The following is a 22,545-nucleotide window of genomic DNA, read 5'->3' as shown; positions in this document are numbered from 1 at the left end:
AGAAGCAGGTTATTTTTTTTCTCTGGTAGTGCTCGTGAACATATGGCTTTAGCCACATGTTATCAGTGGCCTCCATGTTCCCCTGACCGTCAGAGGTTGCAAGGCCAGCTGTGACCGTTGCCCAGGGTGCTTTTCTGCAGTTTCTTGACCCCCGGGAGGTGGCAGGAATTTCCTGATTCTCAGAATCACAGCTAAGGTGGTAAAGCTGAAAGCTGGTGGCCACCCCCTTGCTTTAACATATCCAGCCAGTCCTTCCAGAACTTTCAAAAGCACCTAATTCTGTGTTAAGTTCTTTTCTGTTTGAAATATCTACAGTGGTTTCTGATCTCTCGACTAAACACTGATTACCAATAGATTTAGTTATAGTAACAATTAATTTATGGAACACTTCCCAAATGCCAGGACTATACTAAGCATCATCTCATTCAATGTTCACTATAATATGGTAATCGTTCTCATTTTACAGATGAAAAAATGGAGGATTAGATAGATAAGATGACTTGCCTGGGTTCACCTACTCAGCAAATGGCAAGCCAAGATTGAACCCAGGCTATCCCACTCCAGAATCTACACTCTTAGTCACTTTGCAAACCCACTCCCTTCATTTTAGAATTGCAGCCTGCCTCAGAAGAGTCATGCTTAAGGCCACCATTGGAGACAAGCTTAATCTCAAAGGAAAGAGAAAGAAATCAGCGTTCAAGGAGAGAGACAGTGGAAGACATTCTTTGCCTCTTCCCTCTCTCACCCCTTCTTCTGCAGCTGATGAAATTTCACAAGCACATGCCAAGCCTCCATGTGCCTGACCCTCTACCTCAAAGTAACCTCTCTCCATAACTCCCCACCATCACCTGCGTGATAAGAGTTACTGCCCCCGGTTTCGGGATGAAGCCAGTTCAGATCTCCTCTGCACAGCCTTGTTCACTTGAGCACTCTATGGCTGCCCCAGTCAGAACAATTGCTTCCCTTGCTCCACTGCCATTTATGACCGGTGTCTCAACCCACTTTGAATTAGAACAAGTTGCATGTATGTTCCCCTCTTATTGGTTTGGAAGCGTCAGTTATCAGGCAGCACCTTTAATTCACACCACAGCAAAACTTTGAAGGTGCCCCCGGCCCTTTCATGGGAATCTCCCTGCCAGCAGAATTCTGACCATCGGAATTTGGCTACACAATCCCCTATTTCCTCTTCAAATTCCCATTTCCTGATACCTCATCAGCTTCTACTGGGTTGGCCAAAAAGTGCCTTTGGTTTTTAAGTAAAAACAAAAGACACATTTTTCATTTTCACCAAGAACTTTATTGAACAACATGTTCACCCTTTTGTTCCACTACCTTCTGCCATTTTTCAGGCAACTTCATAATTTCATCTTCCCAAAACTTTTTATCTTTTTGAGCGAAGAACTGTTCCAGGTGCCTTTTACAGTCTTCCAGGGAATTGAAATTTTTTCTATTAAGAGAATTTTGTAAAGACCTAAATAAATGGAAACTGGAAGGTGCAATGCCTGGTGAATACGGCGGATGGTTCATAACTTCCCAGCCAAGCTGTAACAGTTTTTGCCTGGCCATCAAAGAAACACGCAGTCTTGCGTTACCCTGATGGAAGATTATGCATTTTCTGCTGACTAATTCTGGATGCTTTTCGTCGAGTGCTGCTTTCAGTTGGTCTAATTGGGAGCAGTACTTGTTGGAATTAACCATTTGGTTTCCTGGAAAGAGCTCATAATAGAGGACTCCCTTCCAGTCCCACCATCTACACAACATCACCTTCTCTGGATGAAGACTGGCCTTTGGTGTGGTTGGTGGTGGTTCATTTCGCTTGCCCCACGGTCTCTTCCATTCCACATTATTGTACAGTATCCACTTTTCATTGCCTGTCACAATTTGTTTTAAAAATGGAACATTTTTCATCACGTTTAAGTAGAGAATCGTATGTGGAAATACGGTTAAGAAGGTTTTTTTTCGCTTAACTTACGCGGAACTGAAACATGAAAGCGATTAACATAACCAAGCTGGTGCAAATGATTTTCAGCGCTTGATTTGTATATTTTGAGTGTGTCGGCTATCTCCCACGTGGTATAACGTTGATTGTTCTCAATTAATGTCTCGATTTGACTGCTATCAACTTCAACTGGTCTACCCGACCGTGGAGCATCCTGCAGCGAGAAATTTCCAGCACAAAACTTCGCAAACCACTTTTGACACGTTCGATCAGTCACAGCACCTTCCCCATAAGCTGCACAAATCTATTTTTGCATTTCAGTTGCATTTTTACCTTTCTTGAAATAATAAAGCATAATAGGCCAAAAATGTTGCTTTTTTCTTCCATCTTCAATATTAAAATGGCTACACAAAAATTCTCCAATTTTGATGTTTTTTTGTAAATGCACGTTGATATAACAGCTGTCACATACAACCTAACAAAATTGTTCCGAATGACGTTAAAGACAACTAAGTGCTACTAGAGCCATCTTACAGAAAAAAACGAATGAATCTTTTGGCCAACTCAGTATTAAGTTTCTGTGCATGGCTCCTGACCACAGCTCTGATTCAGGTATGTGCTCACTTAGCAGTGGGTATCCTTTGACCTGACATCTGGTAATTGCCTGGTAAACAAAAAACAGAGCTGGATCTATACTGGCATTCCAGAAATATTTCTAACACTCATATGGTCCATTACTCCTCAGCCCTATCCCTGACTGCCAGACAGCCTGTAGGTTTCTCACTGACAGCACAGTGACCCTTTCAAAGGAGAGATTCAGGAAATGTTAGTTGAACTGAAATAAAAGTGAATGCCCATAATTTGGAAGAGCCCCCAGAAATGAAAGATTCACTGAAATTGACAGTTACCAAAGAAGAAAGAGGTGTCATCTGCCATCTCAGGGGCAGTAAGGAGGTCAAGGAGGATGGGAATGGCCCAAAATGTATTTGAGAAAGTGTTTGTCCATTTGATTAGAGAATTCAGACAGAACAGATTAGATAGGATCCAAAAGAAAGAAGGAAGATACATGAAAAAACCTGGAGGTAGGGACCACATGGGGCTTTCTGAAGCTGAAAGGCAGACCCAGGGAAGCAATTGTCAGGGGATAAGTGTCAAGAAAAGGCTTTGTAGGGAAAGGAGAGGCACAGGAGGGAATGGGAGAGGAGAGAGCAAGTTCTCAGAAGATGGAATATAAAATAGGGACATGGGTCACAAGTTTAGGAAACAGATTAAAAGGGAACAGCGATGAATAAAAAAGAAGAAAGATGATGAAAGCAGGGAGAAAGACAACTACAGATTCTACTAGGCATTAAAAATGGCCAGGAAGATCGCTGAAAAATCCTTCATATGTGCAAAGTGAGCAATATGCATACTGGGAGATTCCTGTCATTGCTCTGAAGTTTCTGACTTTTCAGACATACCTATCCTTCACATGATATGCTGGTCAGGCCGTGCAGGAGAAGCGTCAATAACAAATAGTCTCCAAGTCTCGTTGGCTTAAAACTAGGACAGTTTATTTCTCGCTCACACTATAGGTCCATCGTGGTTCAGCTGATGCTCTGTTCTACATGGTTCTCACTTAGGGACCCAGACTGAAGGGGGTTGCATCTCCCTGAGGGCATGAATACTGAGACAGAAAAGGAGAACACAGTGAATCATGCACTGACTCTTAAAGCTTCTGTCTGGGAATGAAGCATATCACATCCACTCACATTCCATGGACCACCAGCAAGTCACATGGCTATGACTACCATCAGAGGGGGCGGGAGTGTAATCCTACCGTGTACCTACAAGAACTAGAAACATTTTGATGAAGAGAATTAATGACTCCAGTGTAGTAAAGTCCCAGGTTCTCTATTTCCAGCATGGTGTTTTCTTAACCAGAATCCATAGAGCCATAAAGTATCAGAGCAGGAAGGGACCTAGCAAAGTATCTAGGCTCACTTTCTGAATTTACTGGTAGGAAAACTGAACCTCAAAGAGATGAAGTGACTTATCACGGACCACACTGCTGGTGGAACAGCAAGGTTGTTATTTCCCAGCTCTGCATGCTGCTTGTACCAGGGCACTTCTATTAGCCTAATAAATATCTACTCATTTGAACTACCAGATTTATTTCATTTTGCAACAGGCTTTTAATTACAACTAGACGAAAAGGAAGGGTTTTTCTTGCCAAATGCCTTGGTGCTGCCAAGTTCCTTATACCTCCAATCATGAATCTCAACCATATCAATACCATATAAATAAATAGAAGGCAACTAGAGTGTGAAAATAAGAATTTGGGTAGCATTAGAGAGAAATGTTTGATGATACACATTATCACTTCTACAACACACAGAATTATTTTTGGCCATTAGGAGGGGTATGCTTAAGTGTATATGTGTGTGTAGTTTTTAATATATATTTGCATCTAGGTAGAATATTTCCAAAATGATGCCTAAGAAAGTTGTAATGGAAGGAGGGGATCTGCAATCAAGAGAGAGACTTTCATTTTCCCATATGCCCTATTGTATCATTTGGATTTTTCTACCATGCGTGTATTACTTTTTCAATAAAAATAGTTAATAAAACAATAAAAGCAGTTAGATTTTAAAAAGTAACAGATGTCAAAAAATGCTTAATGGGGCTGTGCAGTATCTTTTAGAGTAACATGAAGTAGAACAAGACAAGGAAAAAGACTAAAATGGAAGCAACTGACAGCACTTACCAGCAGGCAGTACATTTTTTAACAAGTTGCAATATATTTTTATGTCAGACAAGCATAATTTAAATATCATCAGGCTGGGATAGTCAAGATCTGGGTTCAAGCCCCCCAGATGTACTGCAATCTTTTGCTATTACTTTGGGAGTAAATCACTTGAACTTCTTTGTGGTTCAGATTTCCTATCTGTTAATAGCCCAAGGTTTGGGTTTTCTATACCAAGGTCTGCTTGTGCCCTGGTCACTTGAGTTTTACTGAAGAGCCAGCACATGCAGTGGTAAGATCAAGGGCCTTGGACACAGACATACTCTGGCTTGCATTTTACACCACCCACTTCTTAACTGTGAGACCTTGAGCAAATTACTTAATCTCTCTTCATTTTCAAAAAGGTTGGGTAATGTCTGCCTTCAGAATTGCTGTAAAGATGAACTAAATGCCAATACAGAGAACTCCTGGTCCTTGACGGCACTCAAACATTTTAAATTCCTTTCTGAAACCATCTCAACAAACCAACTGAAAAGATCCTGCAGCTGAGGAAGACAAAAATTACCCATTTCTGGCATCTAATTCTTTTCTTTAAGTGAGTCTATGTTGACATAAACTAGGATGGAACAGGCCCAGACAGAAGTGACAACCTTCTGGTGATCAGAATCTTTAATCCATAACACGTGTAGTTCTTGATCCCAGCCAGTATTTCTTTACAGTGTTATCTCAACAAGGAACAGACATCTTAAGAAAGCAGATTGATTACGAGAATAACAATAATTTTATAGTTTATAAAATGCTTTTACACATACTATTCCATTAAATCCCCCAAAGTAATTGTGACTCATTCATCCATGTTTTCAATCATCTAGTCAATAAGTAGTTATTGACTATCTACTATATGCCAGGCACTGTACTAAGTATCAGAAATATACTGAGAGATAAAAGAGCTATATTACCTGCCCTCAGAAATCCTATCATTTAATGGGGGGGAGGGGAGACATACACTAATCAAATTATCATAAAAATAAATGATAAATTAGATCTGAGTGCTTTTCAGGCAGACAGGACAGCATGTGCAAAGACCCTGTGGCAGAAAGGGAAGGAATCATACTATCAGGGGACAGAAAGATTCCAAAGTGACACAGTCATAGCATGAGGTGACTTCTAGGAGACCCCGGAGAGGTGGGTTGGGGTGGGGTAGGCTTTGCAGTGCCAAGGAGAGATGTCCTTAGGAAGTACAGACATTTGCCAGGGGCTGAGTTCAGAGCACGGAGCTGACAAGGTGCACAAAAGAATATGCTGGCTGTAAGCAGGTGGAGAAGTAGGCAGACACGGGTTAAATCACCTGTGCTTTCTGAATGGAATTCAAAAAGCCTGAGGAAGTCATTGTCCCATTTGTGTCTTGGAAAAGCTCTACAAGGGAGGGAGGAGGGGGGAGGGAAGGAAGGGTAGGGTTCATGAGCCTTATTTCCAAGATAGAGGGAAGAAAGCTATATAATGCTTCAGGGAAGATGGTGACTTGGTAGCTTTTCTTTAATAAGAAATTCATGGTTTCAATACTTTCCTTGGTACTCACATCTTTTCTCAGTTCTTTCTCCTGACCCACAGACACCTACATTTATTACTGTTGATGGCGTTTGGAAATTGTGCCAGTACCCGGAAACCAGACAGTAAACTAAGTTGATCCGCAATTGTGTGAAGCATCTGGACGTACGGGGTACCCCACATAATCAAGACTACCAAAATCCCTGACAACCTTTTCTCCAGGAGAGTGGGTTGTGAGTCTTGAGACAGTCACGGGAAAGGACAGTGGTTCTCAAGCCTGGTAACACAGTAGATTCAGCTGATGACAATTTAAAAAAAAAAAAACAAAAACTATGACTGGGTTCCAACCACATGAGAGCCTCTGGAGTGAGGACCAAGCACTGGTACCTTCTTAGTGCTCATTCTGCTGCCCAGCCAGGGGGAGGAACCACTGGCACGGAGAAATCACAACCGCGTCCACGTCCTTAGTTGTTGGTTATGTGAACTAGGGAAAGTCACCCCTGTCTCTGGACCTCCGTGTTCCTATCTCTCCACTTGGGGAGCCATTCCTGATGTCCTCAAAGGCCTCTGCCAGCTGTCACAATCTAGGACTCTAACTCTACTTTAGGAAGTGTCTCTGCATCCACCATGAGTCCTATTCCTGCCTGGGTTCTATTGCTCCCTCCCCCAAGTGCCCCCCCCAACTTGAGGCATGGCATCATGGGAAGAGCACTGAGCCAGGAGCCAGGAGACCAGTCTTCTAGTCCACACACACAAGCTGTTAGCTGACCAACACAGAAAACATCACTCGAACTCTTTAGACCTCAGTTTGCCACATCCGTTAGATGGTGCTCATGCTGACCCTTCTCAGCACTGAACGCAGGAAGCTGGACCAGACGACCCACCCAGGACATTCCAGCTCCAAGAGTCTCTGAGGATCCCAGACTAGACGTGTGAATTACGTTTAGAAATACAAATAAAAACACGCAAGCCAGTGCTCCCTGCGATGAATATTCTATGGGCTCTGGTGCTTTACGATCCCCTCACAGTACAATTGTTCTTACCTGCACTATGCTGTTCTGACCCGTGACATGTTGTTTCAATAGCAGCATGTGCCCACAACTTTGAAGGAAACTGAGAGCAACTGGGGCTATAGGATCCATTTTGATCTGCCCACAAGCCTCCAAGGGGCTGATGACTACAGTTGCAGGAAAGAAAAAGCGTTATTACCGCTGATGGTAGCACAAGGTCACCATCGGCAAGGAGGGGACAAGAGGAAGATCCCACATCAGTGGGATGTAAGATATGACTCCACCTAATGGGCCTATGTTATGATTTATGTGCTGTGGACTCCCAAACTCCCTTTCCTCACCTGAGCTCCATATTTAACTGCCCCCTAAATCGTTTTTTTTTAAAAAAGGGGGGAATTCCCACGTCATAACATTGAGAGTTGGCCAACAAGCATCCCTCTCCATGACCTCGTGTGTTGAGGCCTGTAAAATCTCTTGCTGAAATATCTCACCTACCCACCCCCACTCCATCTCTAAGCCTTTCCCAACCAAATACCCCAGCCTCCTATCTGCTCTTCTTGCTAATTACTCCCCCTCAATCTATCCTGGCTGAATGACTGCACAGTTTAATCACTCTGCCCCCTAAAAAGCTCTTCTATCTAAAGAAATCACCCCACTATTTCTTGTTCATCACCCTCTTTAGTTCCTTCACAGCACTTACCACAGTCTGCTTCTTCATATGTTTGTTCACTTCCCTGCTGTCTGTCCCTCCCCTAGAATCTCAGTGCCAGGAGGGTATGTTCCTAGTCTTGCTCATGTGAGGCCTCAACATTTAGCACAGTGCTTGGCACATGGTAGACCCCCCCAACAAAATATTTATTTAGTAAGTAAATGAATGAAAGCTCATCGGGTAAAATCCAAATGTTTTAACCTTGCGTGCTAGACTCCTGCACCATGTGGCCTGAGACCTCCCTCGTTGCCCTATCCAAGGCCCCTGTTCCCCATGCCTTACGATAAGCGTTGTTTGCTGTTCTTCCGAACCACCATGGCCTTGAATGTTCCTTGAATGAACGGAGTTGGAACCTGATGGTCCCAATGTCTGAAATGACACCCCCCCCCCAGCAAAGTCCTAATCATCTTTGAGAGGTGAGCTTACATTTCACATCTTTTAAGAGCCCCACCCCCGCACAGCCCTCTGCCAATCTGTCTCCTGCACTCCCAGGATGCTCTGAAATCCCTTTACTGGATCTTTCACTGCCTCTCACTACGCTCATTTGTTGAAATGACTGCTTCCCACTCTGGACTGTGAGCAACTTAGGAACAAACATTCTCTTTGTTCATCTTCGTTTTCCATCAGCGCCTGGCATGGGATCCAGTCCATAGTTGATGAATGTCTGCGAATTGTATCTGCAATTCTAGAAGCTGTCCTGTGTGAACATTAGTCCCATTACAAGTTGCATCAATTCATAACTGTAAGAACTGAAGGGCCAGTGGTCCTGGACTTCCTAACTACCCATCCCCGGAGGGTACACCCAGGAATTCCATTTATTCATAGACTTTCGATTGTGACAAAAAGAAGCGGAAAAACAAGTCTACTTTTGGCAATAAAGTCAGATGGATTTCAAACAAGGAGATGGTCCTCCACTTTATCCTTCTGCTGGAAATGACCTTCTGTCAGCAAACATTACTGAGTGCCTACTAAGTACCAGGCACTGTGTTAGGCACCAGAACCTCCCAAAGTCAAGCAAGACATGGCCACGACCTGAAGGGGCAGGGAGAAGATATCCTTCCTGCTCCTCTGCCTTGAAGTTTAACTTCAAACCTGATTGTTATTGATAAATGAAAATCTCATCCAAATTGGTGAGCCTGGAGGGCAATTCAAGCAGCTCTTCAGGAGATGAGGGTCCTTCTTTTTGCTCTTCTCAGGCGTCATGTCCAATGACTGAACAGCAGACAGCACAGCGATGGGGAGCACCTGACCTACTGACAAAGAGGCACGAGGGAAGGTCCCCACTGTGGAGGAGCTCCCAGAGGTCATGGTACCAGGCAGCCTAGGGCACATTCATGAGATTTAGGGCAGCACAGAAGTGTGCCAATTTCAGAGCCCTGCCCAGATTGCCCCTAAATCATCTGAAATACTCCTTAAAAAAAGATCACTTGGATTTCCTGGATGACTCATCCCATTGCCCCAGAACACTGGCAGATGTCCCAATTGTTTACGGGCTTAGGATTTTTCTACTTTGGGGAAAAATGTCTCCAAGTGTGCAGAGCACAGGGGATAGATGAACTGCCCTTCCAGTGTGTTATCGTCTCCGCTGTCAATCGGAAGAGACATAAGCTGCTAGTAAAGAATTCCCTACGAGTCTGAAAAGCAGTATTCATGCTCCTTATCCAGGGTGGCCTTTAGGAAGGTCAGCATCTGCTTCCACAGTCCTTCTCTCTCCCTGACCTCTTGCTAACATAGGGATACATATCCCTGGGATGACCTAACCTAGCTTAGGGCTGAGCAGGGATCCTTTTGAGATTTAGAGAGCCTTTTATGAGTTTTTGGCTTGATCTCCCTTTTTGGTTTTAAAACCCAAATTACATCTATTACATTCCTCAATAGAAAGGCTCTGCTGGCCAGAAGGGAATAATAAATTTTATAAATTACCCAGTTAATCGCAACAGCAAACAATTAAGCTGGTGGGGATGGTCGGCATTCTACCTTCTTTTTGGAGGGATGTTTTAAGATGTACATGATGACATTGTTAATTTTATTATTGATGTTGCTTAAACTTCTTATCAGTCCCAAGAGATCGGCATTAACTGGGCTAATTCATAGTGAAATAAAGCTGATTTGAAATGTACCTCTCTGAAAAGTCTATCCTCATAAAATTTCTCAAGTTTCTTTTACTCAGCTCATGATATGTTTTTCGGAAGGAGGGAGATGACATTGAATACTCCTGGGGCACAATTACGGGCACCTATTACTCATGGAGCTCATCTATGAGCAAAGAGCCAGGCAATTCATAGGTGTTCCCCTCTCTGGTTTCACAATCCATCAAACCCTGGGACTCAGAGGATCTGACACCAGCCTGTCCTACTCCCTCAGGATCATGCCCGCCCCACCCCCCCCACCCCGCTCCCCCACTGCCACCCTCTGCTTCAGTTTTGCTTTAAGAACTGGAATTTGGAGACCTGCTCACATGGATCTGATGATCAAACCTCCATGCATCCTAGATTCCTTTTTACTGCTTTGGAGGATAAAGTGAGGCCCTGAACAGCGATGACAGACATAATAATAGTTACCTTTCTCCAGGGCTTATATGTGCCAGGAGTTTATACTCTTATTTTTAGTAATCATCAGAAGTCCTCTATGGTATAAATCATCATACTCCTTTTATAATTGTAAAGCTAAGGTTCAAAAGAGGTTATTTAACTTGCTTAGGGCTGCTGAGTGGACCCAAGCAGGCAATGAAGGATCTGACATTTGGGAAGATGTACAATGTGAAATGGACCAGAGCACGTGGTTCAAGATTCAGGCTGGTGTTGACGAAAGGAACCAGAAAACAGACAATGGCCACAGGTGTCAAGGCCAGTTTATTGCCTTTTAAGAGGCATGCAGAACTTATGACAATGACTTCAGCCAGTAGGAAATCACCAGCAATTATACTGCAGCATCAGTGTGATGGGGCAGAGGTATGTGTGGTGAAGGCAGTGGGTTGCTACCCTGCAACACCAGAACTTTAGAGCTGCAGAGACCATATAAGCCAACCTGTCATTTTGGAGCCCAAAGTGTACAAGACCTGAAAGTGCAGGTGACCTATCCAAGTTCACACAGCTTATGGGAGGTGGAATAAGGACCAGAAACCAGGTGTCCTATGCCCTAGGCTGATATCCTCACTCACACATATGTGTTACAGTGTTGGACACTTATGAAGCAAGTCAAACATAGCTTCTCTCTTTTTATAAGAGATTATAACATGGAGACAAAACCAGGAACACATGTAATAATATGGGAGCCCATAAAGTGGGCGATGGAAGGAAGCCTACTTTACAGTTGAGGGGGACAAAATTCCAGAGATGATAGGGAATTTCCCTAGGCTTTATTGTTGGTTAGTGGCAGAGCTAAGACTAAAATGTCCCAAATCTTAGCCCCATGCTTTCCCGTCTCATTCGTTGTCATTAGCCCTCTTGCCTACTGCCATAAATGCAGGTGACCATGGGCTCAAAAAATGTTATGAAAAAAATAACCCTTACCTAATATCAACTAGTAAACACCTCTCTAGAAGAATAGGAATCTTCAATATCTAAAAGAATCAATACTGAATGATTAGAAGAAAATAATGGAAAATGAAGTAACTGAATTCAGGTCAACACTTACTTTTCTAATCAACATTTTATTTCAAATATGCCTTGAGTGTATGCTGGGCATAAAAATAACAACTGTGCTTATAATGACTACCACTTATTGGCCATCATTTTTATACATTACCTTATTTGACCCTTAAAATAATCTAATAAGTAAATATCTTCCATCCCTGAGGCATAGAATGCTAGCTGCCTACCTCAATATCCATTCTGCCTTTCCCTTTAGAAATACAAACTTGAGTTCCAACTGGATATACTTTTGCCCAGTCAACTAAATGTATTTCCCAGATATTCTTACATGTAAGTGTGGTTATATAACTAAATTTGGTAAAAGAAATGTAAGTAGAGTAGTCACAGAAGTCTTCTAGGAAGTTTTCTTAAAGAGAGAGGACATGCCTATTTTTGCCTCCTTTCTCTAGCCTACTTTTTAGAAGATGCATGTGATGGCTGGAGCTCTAGCTTCCATTTTGAGCCATGAGGATAACTACATTTGAGGCATGGTCAAGCAGACAGCTGAAAGGATTCAGAGTCCCTGACCATTCTGTGGAGTTACTCTACCATTGCTGGACCACCTACTCTGAACATCTATTGTCTGTGGGGAAAAAACTTGTTTAAGCAGCATAACCTTAGGCTGTTTATTATATACAACCAAAACCTAATCCTAACTAATATACAGTTGACCCTTGGAAAAAAATACAGGGGTAAGGGATACCAACCCCCTGCACAGCAAAAAATCCATGTATAACTTCTGACTCCCCTAAAACTTAACTATTCATAGCCTACTGTTGATCGGAAGCTTTACCAGTAACATAAACAGTTAATTAACACATATTTTCTATGTTATGTGTATTATAACTGTATTCTTAAAATAAAGTAAGCTAAAGAAAATGTTATTTAAAAAATCATAAGGAATAGAAAATACATTTACAGTACTGTATAGTATTTATCAATACCGTAAGTTTACACTATTTACAAGATGAATCTTCTGTCAGTACCTACATCAATATTGTGTTAGATGATACAAAACACTGTAGATGTTATATGTATTACTAACACTAGACATCAAAAGTGAAAGATGATGTGAAAAAAATTCATATTTATTTACAGTTATTCATGCATTGATAACAAAGAAGCAGCAATATGACTGCTTTATGGTAGCTTAGTGTAATCGATAGGAATGCTTCATGGTAGCCTAGCCTATATACCAATAAATGAATCATGATAAAATTTTTATGGCATGCAGTATTATAGTCATATTCATAATACAGTACTGGACACATTGTTACATTAAAAAAAACACACCAGCGAAGAGAGGCTGATGTGCACTTTCTCCAATTATGAGAGAGAGGGGCATACTGTATGGTAATGTAATTCTTTGAAAGCAAAGGTATAAAATGGCAAGAAAACTAACACAGTATTAATTTTATATTAAATATCACTCACCTTATACCTATGTAAGGACAGATTAGTATTTACACATTTTATGCATTCATGACATTCCTAACTTTATCTTAATTTTTTTGATATTTCTAGGCTATGTGGCTCATCAACAACAAGTTTTTCTCAAATCATGGCAAATCTCCAAATATTTTTCCAATATATTTATTGAAAAAAACTCGTATTAAAGTGGACTGGCAGCTCAAACCTATGTTGTTCAAGGGTCAACTGTAATTCCCCTTTGCCTACAAGGAAAAGGAGGCTTAGAGAGGTTAAGGAACTCCTTCCACTTTCACGACAGGATGCTAAACAGTTAACCCTTGAACAAGGAGGTTATCCACGTATAACTTAGAGTTGGCCTCTGTATTGGAAGTCCCTCCGCATCCGTGGATCCAACCAACCACAGATGATGTAGTAATACAGTATTTACTATTGAAAAATATCCGCCTATAAGTGGACCCACACAGTTAAAACCTGTGTGGTTCAAGGGTCAACTATATATGTAACATAAATCTATTGCATTTTTCTCCTGGAAGCACAGGAAGAATACGTTTCCCAGGTTCCCTTGCTGTTAGATTGGGGCCATATGGCTGAATTCTGTCCGATGTAAAAGTGATATATCTGTAACTTCTAGGCCAGGCAATAAAATCCCCTGCATTATCCTCCATGCTTGCTCTTCCATTTGGAAGCGATAATCCATGCTTAAGATGGGGTTATCACAGGATAGAAGGGCACTGAGTTCCTGCATGACTGTGGGGAGCAGGAACTCCTGCCATGCCCTACAGACCCACGTGTGACCAACATAATAGAGAAATAAACCTTAGGATGTTAAGGCACTGAGATTGTGGAGTTGTTACTGCAGCTGGCGTTGCTGATCCTTATTAAGTAAACTTCATTCAGCTAGTGAGTAGAGAAGCTGGAATTCGGTTTCTGGGGTTGTTTGAGTCTAAAACCTATGCTTTGGTCCCTGCCTTGGAGGAGTTCATAATGCACCATGAGAAGACAAATGGGTACATCATTAGGTTCAATGAAGTGTGGGAATCCCAAAACAGAATTCTACATAGTATACAATGCAGCATAGAAGAGGTAATGGTCATTCTGAAGGTTTGAGGAAGTCTCAGCCAGGAGGTGAAAAAGGTAACATTATACCAGATATTTTAAGGACACGAGGAAGCTTAGGGCAAAGCCTCTGCCTTCCATACCTTACAGCCAGGCTGTGGAAGCAGGACAACTGTAAATGAAGCAAAAGCAACAGTGAGAGGCAGTGCCCTGTGTGGTTAAGAGATGGACTAAGTGACAAGATACTGAGAGCATCTCAAGAGCTAAGATGAAAGTTGAGTGAAATCTGGAGTGCACATGGAAGGCTTCAGGGAGGAGACTAACTCCAAATTAGACCTGGAAGGACAGATGGGATTTGAGTTGGTACAAGGAAGATACAGGAAACATTTCATGGGAAAGAAACAGAAAGAGAAAAGACGAAGGTGGAATTTTTCATTTAACAAAGATAGGTTAAGCCCGTACAGTGTGGCAGGAGTTTGCCTGAAACTTGAAAAGTTAAGTCAGATGAACTTCCTGTCCTCAAGGAGTCCATGGTCTGGAGGAGGTGAGAATGTCTATTGCTCAATAGTCACCACAGCATGAAAAGTGCTCTCAGAGGCATGTGCAAAGCACAGGGGGCGCAGAGGGGATAGAGGAAGACCAGCAAGGACTTAGGTGAAGATTCCGCCAGTGGGGCAGGACGATTTCATGGGGTCCTAAAGGAAGAGTTGTAATTGTCCAGGCTGACAAGGTGCAGGCAGGGAAAACCATTCCAAGCACAGGAAACAGCCTCTGCAAAGGGTGCAAGAAAGGCTATGCTACGTCCATGGATGGTAAGACAACTAATGTGGCTACAGTGGAGGTTCATGCTGGTATGCAGCCATAGCAGCCAAGACTGGATAAATAAGCAGAAGTAATTAGGAAGATTTTTAAAATCCAGGAAGAAGAGTTTACCTGAAGTGCAATAATCAAGAACCGCCCACAGCGCAGAGATATACAGAGTCCTTTAGACGTATGTATGGAATTCAGACCTCACTTTCCTCATTTGGGGAACATATTGGAAGGAAATCTGCATTTTCAATGTGGCTTAAAAATCTGGAAGGGAAAGTGTCAGTCAAGTTAGAGTACAGAGCACACTTTTCATCTCAGACCACAGCCAACCATGGTAAGACAAGAGTGGGAGTGGCAGAAGTAGATATGCATGGAGGAGAGATGAGAAAAAGATTTGGGCAGGAGAGGGAATGGTTAGGAAAAAAAGACATAGAAACTTCAATAGTGAAGGTAATTGAAGGTGCAAATCCAGGTAAGGCCTCAAGGTATCAGTTGTTTTCTCCTCTTTTTCTTCCAAAAATATGGAATACCTTACTCTACTACCTTTTTCCAAGCACATTTTTGATTTAGCCATGAACAACCATAAATAAAAGATTGATAAATTGGACTTGATCAAAATTTTAAATGTCTGCTGTTTCAGAACCACTTTTAGGAAAATGAAAAAATAAGCCACAGACTAGGAGAAAATATTTGCAACACACCGATAAACACATCTGATAAAGGACTAGTATTTACAGTATATAAAGAGTACCTGAAATGCAATAATAAGAAAACAAATGACCCAGTTAAAAACTGAACAAAAGATATGAAAAGATGCTTCACTAAGAATGAGTTATAGATGGCAAATAAGCAAAAAAAAAAGATGTTAAACATCATTAGTAATGGGGATATGCAAATTAAAACCACAACAAGCTAGCACTACACACTATTCTGATGGTCCAAATTTTAAAAAGATGATTCCAAATGCTAGTGGGTATGCATACCAAGTGAGACTCTCATACATTGCTGGTGGAAATGCAGAAGCATACAGTCACAATGGAAACCAGTTATGGCAGTTTATTATAAAGTTAAACACACACTTAGCATATGACCAGTAATTTTGTTCCAAGGTATCATCCAAGAGACATGAAAAGTTATGCCCACATAAAAACCTATGTGCAAAGGTTTATGGTAACTTTATAATCTCCAAAAATGGAAGCAATCCAAATGTCCATCAATTGGTGAATAGATAAACCAATTGTGGAACATTGGAACACCCACATAATGAAACACTGCTCAGCAATAAAAAGGAACAAACTGCTGATAACATGCAACAACATAGATAAATCTCACCATTTCGAAAAGTGAAAGAAGCCAGACTCAAAGGTCTCCATACTCTGCGCTTCCACTTATGTGATATTCTGGAAGTGGCAAAACTATTAGAATAAGGAAGAGTTCAGTGGTTGTCAGGTGTTTCTAAGATAGCAGAAGAGGATTCACTATGCAGAAGTCAGAGATAACTGTCTGGGATGATAGAAATATTCTATATCTAGATGGTGGTGATGGTTGCAGAGTTGTCTATGCTGTTAACATTGATGGAACTGTCCACCTAATAAAGTGGATTTCATTCTTGGTACATCATAACCTAGTGACTTTGACTTAAGAAAAAAAACCACAACTATTACATTCAGAATGGATAAACAACAAGGTCCTACTGTATAGCACAGGGAACTATATCCAGTCTCCTGGGATAAACCAAAATGGAAAAGAATATGAAAAAAAGAATGTCTCTAGGTGTAAAACTGAGTCGCTTTGCTGTAGGGCAGAGATTGCCATAACGTTGTAAATCAACTATACTGCAATTAAAACAAAAGGAAAAGAAAAAGAAAAACACAAAAAAACAAACCAGCAGTGTAGAGAGGCACCGTGTCCTTAAGGGGCTTGCAGCCCTGTCTCTGGACATGCTGTCTAAGCCTCTTCCCAAGTGACCACTGGCTGACTCTCCTTCCACGTGGCCTTGAATGAAGTGTAGTAGAGATCTTGAAGCAGGCTTTCTAGACCATGGAGAAACACCGCAGGGGAGCTTCAGACTTTCTAGATGGAAGGGACTAGGCATGGCAAACTGAATGGAAGAGGGGTCTGGGGATTTATGCTGATCTTGCAGATCATAACAAGCCCATTGTTCTTATTCAGGTTGCCTAACACAGACCAAAAAAAAAAAAACAAAACCCTAGCAAATCCTCCTGAGGAAGCTTTATTCACACTTTACATCTGATTAAGAAATTGTCCATGCTGGGGAGGGGTAAATTAGGAGTTTGGGGCTAACATATACACACTACTATATATAAAATAGGTAACCAACAAGGACCTACTGCACAGCACAGGGAACTCTACCCAATATTTTGTAATAACCTATAAGGGAAAAGAATATAAAAAAAGATATACATGTATGTATAACTGAATCACTTTGCTATACACCTGAAATTAACACAACATTGTAAATCAACTGTACTTCAGTAAAAATAAAATTTTAAAAAAAGAATATGAAGAAAAGAAAGTGTTAGAAAAAAATGAGATATTACCCTCAAGGTATTTTGCTTCTCTACCAATCTCAGTTTCTCACATGAAAGGTGAGCATCTACCTAGTATCCCAAATGTGTGTTTTAGTGACTGCTAGAACAATCTAGCAGCTACAGTTAAGACTAAATGTCCCTCCTCTGAAATATCAACTGTTTAAATATGATTACCGAATGTTTAATAGTAAAATTCCAATGTTAAGTTTTGAAAAAAAAGAAAAAGAAATTATCTGTGCCCAATTAGATTGTCTAAAAATTTGCAGTGGCCTGAGGAGGGTTAACTACCCCATGGCTCCCTCACTGCAAGTCAGCTTCTGCTGCATTCACCTAAAGAAGGAATGAACTGCCTTTACCTGAAAAAGCAAGGCTCTAACCTCAGCTTCCCTCCTCATACAAACTCCTCAGGGAAGAAAATCTCTTGGGCAGAGGGACCTCAGACAGGAACAGCTCCAGGAACCATGGATTATTCAAATGCTGAAGTGCTGACCCAGACCTTAAAGGGGCTCTCAGGGAGGTTGCCTCTAACACAAAGCATGTCACACTGCTAGTGGGTTTCTCAGAAAATATCCCCTTTCCTCCTAAGACATCTGAGGGAAATACTTTATAAACTGAAGTATGTTTTCCTGGAGGGCACCATTTCTTCAACTCATTTTGATTATCCATGAGGTTTTTAAGCTCCATAGTTTAAAGGGGTTTCACTAGAATACATTTTTTAATCAAATGGCTATGAAATCCCAAAGGACCCCCAACTGCTTTACTTGGGTAGCACACCATGAGCAACTGGAATTAAAATGGGACCAGAGAAGATAATCTACGCAAAGGTAAAGCCAGCTGAAAGGAAAAAAAAAAAAGGAAACAAATCAGCCACACCTCAGAACATTCACAGCTCTAGGAAAACATCAATTAAAAGTATTAGTTACAAATAATTCCTGAGGAACTCACACCAAAATCCCCCACTGTGTCTCTCTTACTATTTACCTAGGTGTTTTAATGTGCACCTAATGCCAAATGCCTTTCTTCCTAGTTTTGGTTTCCCACTTGCTTTATTCCTCTCCAGGTAGAATGATGACTGGCTGTTTTAAAACATATGACTATTTTGACAACTTAGAATAAAATAAGCGAGTTACCTCTTTATCACTAAGGAACCCTATAATTTGGTAATTCAGCACTCAGCTACCTTCCATGAGAATTCAGCTTAGCTGAGCATCAACCATGTCTCAGACATTGAGCTAGGCACTGTGGCTAGAAATGCGGATAGAGGTACAGTCCTGTTTTAAGGAACTTGAGGTCCTGAAGAGTATGCAGACGTGCAAACAAATTGTTATACTTTGTGATAAGTGATACTGCGAAGGTACAGTACACAGGGGAGGAAATGAGTACCTCTGCGTCATTGAAGCTGACTACTAAGCCCACCCTTTTAAGGATGAACAGTAATTCCGCAAGGCAATAAGGGTGGAAGGGCATTCCAGACAGGGGAAATAGCAAGTGGAAAGGATGAGTTGTTGACAGCATGATGCATTTCAAGGACCGCAAGAACTTAGATACCGCAAGAACTTAGATCAAGTGCAAGGTAGAAGAGGAATACGAGAGAAGCAAGCAGGGACTGGATCACAAAGAACTTTGTCTGCCGTGCCAAGGAGTTCAGACCTCACCAATAGGAAATGCGGCACCAGGCAAAGGTTCCAAACAGAGGGCAGACACAATCGTATTTCTATTGTAGAAAGATTACTTTGCCAGCAAAAGGAACATCAGAGCCTGAGCAGGCAGAGGCAGATTCACTGGAGAGATGCCACGGATACCCAACAGTGGTAGTGGTGGTGTGGGGTAAGGAGAGGCAGAAGTTAGGACAGGTCCCAAGTTTCTAAGTCGGGAGGCTAGGTGGTTGATGGTGTCACCCAAAGAGATGGAGAATATGGAAGAGAGACGAGGTCTGAGAGGTAAAGGGTGGAGGTGGGGAAGATGATGGCTTATTTGGGGAGAAATCAAGTTTTCCATCTCGGTGGAGATATCTGGGAAGTGATGATTAAAAAACCTAGAGTGAAAAAAAAAAAAAATCACCTGAGGAGAAGGTGAGAAGAGCAGATGAAGAAGGCAGAGCCTGGAGAATGCACCAGAATACTGAGGGCAAGCAGAAGAAGCAAGTCCAGGCAAAGGCGCTAAGAACAAGAGCAACGGGTCCAAACTAGAGATTTTCAGACTCTCACTATCTGACTGTGGAGCCCTTTTCTCAAACAAAATCTCAGCTGAGTCTCAGAATGTAAAACAGAAGTAGAGTTGGTTCCCAGAAGGAAGCCCACTAACCCTTTAGCCCACAGAGTAGAGCCTGAAAAGCACAGAGCTGAATGATGCCATGGCAAGCAGGGAGCACAAACACCCCTCCTCAACAGCAGTAGGTCTGAGGAACAGACCTCCCCCTACCAGTGAGTTAAGAAAATGAAACCTACAAGCTAGTTATGGCATTACAAAAAATAATGCAAGACAAATCCAGGTTTATTGCATGTTTGACAAGTACGAACATAGAGCAAAGACTGGTAGCACCAGAGGACCACCTCTTCCTCATCCCATTGAAGAAACAGAGGTCGAGAGCTAGGTAGCTGATTGGTTTGCCAAACTAGTTGTTCTAGGTCACAATCTAGACAGTGGCTGAGTGAGGACTAAGTTTCTAGTTCAGGGTTCTTATTACTGTATTCACTCTATGCCAACCCTGCTAGAACTCAATCCGGAACTGAAACCCAAGCCTAAAGCAGAATTGGTAATTCCATTATAATTCTCAGCTTTGACTCCAGTCACTGTGCTGGGCTCTCCAGAAGAGCTCACTCAATGCTTCCTGCTTGAATGGTGGAGCTCATGTAGAAAGAACTTTGGGAGCCTGGGTTGCTCTTCTGAGGTCAGAGAGCCTTTGGACCAGAAAGAGTATTTCTATTTATTCAGCATTAACCACCTAGAACAGTTCCTTAAACCGAGGTCAGTGGTGCTGGAGAAGTGTTAAGCCTTGCACCTGTCAGATGGCAAAGCCATCTAGGAAAAGATGGTACACGGTCCTCACAATAGCACCGTGGAATGCCAACCTTCCCTACCTTCAATGACTCCAAGACAATCTCATGAGAATATCTGTGCCAAGATGACAGGACCAGCTATGGGACCAGAGTGGCAGCTAGATCTCCAAGCAAGTGGAGGTGGCAGGAACATGGCTGGAAATGGAGGTCCAGAACATGGCACCCCTGTGGCTTCTCACCACTAAAATATCCTAGTAGGAGTTAGCCATAATCTACAAACTCTCGGAAATCGGAGGCAAGCCTGAAAGGTTTATTATCCACCAACCTCAAGGGTCAGCCTGAGACGGATACTGGAAGAGGAAGGAGGAGCAGGCAAGCAATTTGCCTTTAAACTTATCTTGCTCTTCTGGAGCGGATTAACTTTTGGCTTGCTGCAGCACAATTCTCCTCTAGGTTTGCTGCTGGCAAAGCTAGTGACTTACTGCTTGCTGCAGCTTCACCACCCTGAAGAGCTCCCCCCACCTCCCCCTCCCTGCAGGTATGTGTGTTTCTCTTTTATACCACTGGAGTGAAGATGAGGAGTTTCAGGCTTGGTCTGACACAGACTCTCCCACTTGAATTACTAGAGTCTCGTCACAGACTGGAGGGTAACAAGAAAGGATAAGTACATAACAGTTTTCCATCCAAAGAAATCCAAGTCTCTATCTTGTCCAGAGGCAGTATCAGAGGTAATTTAAGTAGGCAGGGTAAAAATATACAAAACGCAATCTGGCTTGGGAGAAAGAAGTTCCACTCTCAATGTTCCCAAGTATTATATTTGGATTTTGAGGATCAAATATAAAACAGAGGCTAGCCAAAGATTGCTTAACTTCTAAAAGTCCCGGCAAGTAACCCAAATGAGTTGATGTCCTCCTAATGCTGTTCTGGAATTCTGTTAGGGGAACAGAATGTCCCACAAGATTCCAGGAATCTCTACATCTGCAACACAAGTACAAATAATTTTCTCAGTATTTTAGCCTTTGTTCAGTAGGAGTCGGTTTGCAGGGGTGGAGTCTATAGAAATTGCTTACTGCTGGCTTTTAAAAATGAAGTCAGACTGAAAAGCAAAGGAGAATCTCTAAACCCACCATGGGAACAGGTCTCAGTGAGGGCAGTGTGGGGCTTAGGTTTGGGGGATGGTCCTCCAAGTAGCCCTTTGGGAGAAACCAAGCGAGAGAAAAAGATCAAAACACAACTTGAGCCCAGGGTTACAAATTACAGCATTCAGCATGGTAACATACAGAAACAACTATCAGTAACTAGGGCGTGGATGTGGGTTAATCTTGGAGTGTTAGGAAAAATCAGACAGACAGACGGTGGAGGCGGCCACGACATTTGGGCTCTCTGCCTTCTGAGGCTTCTTTACCCAGCTGCCGGTTCTTGGGAGCACGTAATAGCAAGAGTACCTGTGGGCTGGACTACATGCCTCAACCAGACCGAGCCTCAGGCAGTGCTTCCGGACTTGGCCTTAACAAGGAGGCTAAAGGGAAGGAATGTGATCCATACTGACAGAATCCAGCCTCTCTACCTGCCTGCTTCATCCTTGGAGCCACTCACTAAGGTTCTACTCCAGCTCACAGAGGCTGTGGAATAATAGCTCATCATACTAGCCACCATCTACTGGGCACCATGCAGGTGCTTTATATGTATACATTCTCCAATTCTTCAATTTAGTCTTCTCTACAATCTTATTACATGGCTATTACTTTCAACTCCATTTTACGGTTGAGAAAACAAAGGCTTATAAGGGTCAAATAACTCTCCTAGAGTTTAGACAATCTTCAAAGCCGGGTTGGTCTAGCTCCATACCTGTGCTCTCTCCTCTCTAGAAGGTGTGGGAACAGAGTAGCTAGTCTAGGACACATCCCCAATGAACCATGTTTCCAATGTTCCTCTGGGGGACACCTATCAGTTCACTTTACTTAGTTCACCCTTCTTGCCTTTCTAATCACCACCCCACTGATCCATAAGAAAGCTAATAGGAGAAGCTTTTGATAGTGAGGCAGGCACTAAGGATGGACCACAGAGGATCCAGGCACTTCTGTTGAACACATGCTCCTGAATGTTGAGTCCTAATCCAGTAAGTCCTGCATAA

Source organism: Balaenoptera musculus, chromosome 2 (assembly GCF_009873245.2).
Source record: "Balaenoptera musculus isolate JJ_BM4_2016_0621 chromosome 2, mBalMus1.pri.v3, whole genome shotgun sequence".
NCBI lineage: Eukaryota > Metazoa > Chordata > Mammalia > Artiodactyla > Balaenopteridae > Balaenoptera > Balaenoptera musculus.
Note: the sequence above shows the minus strand (reverse complement) of the source record.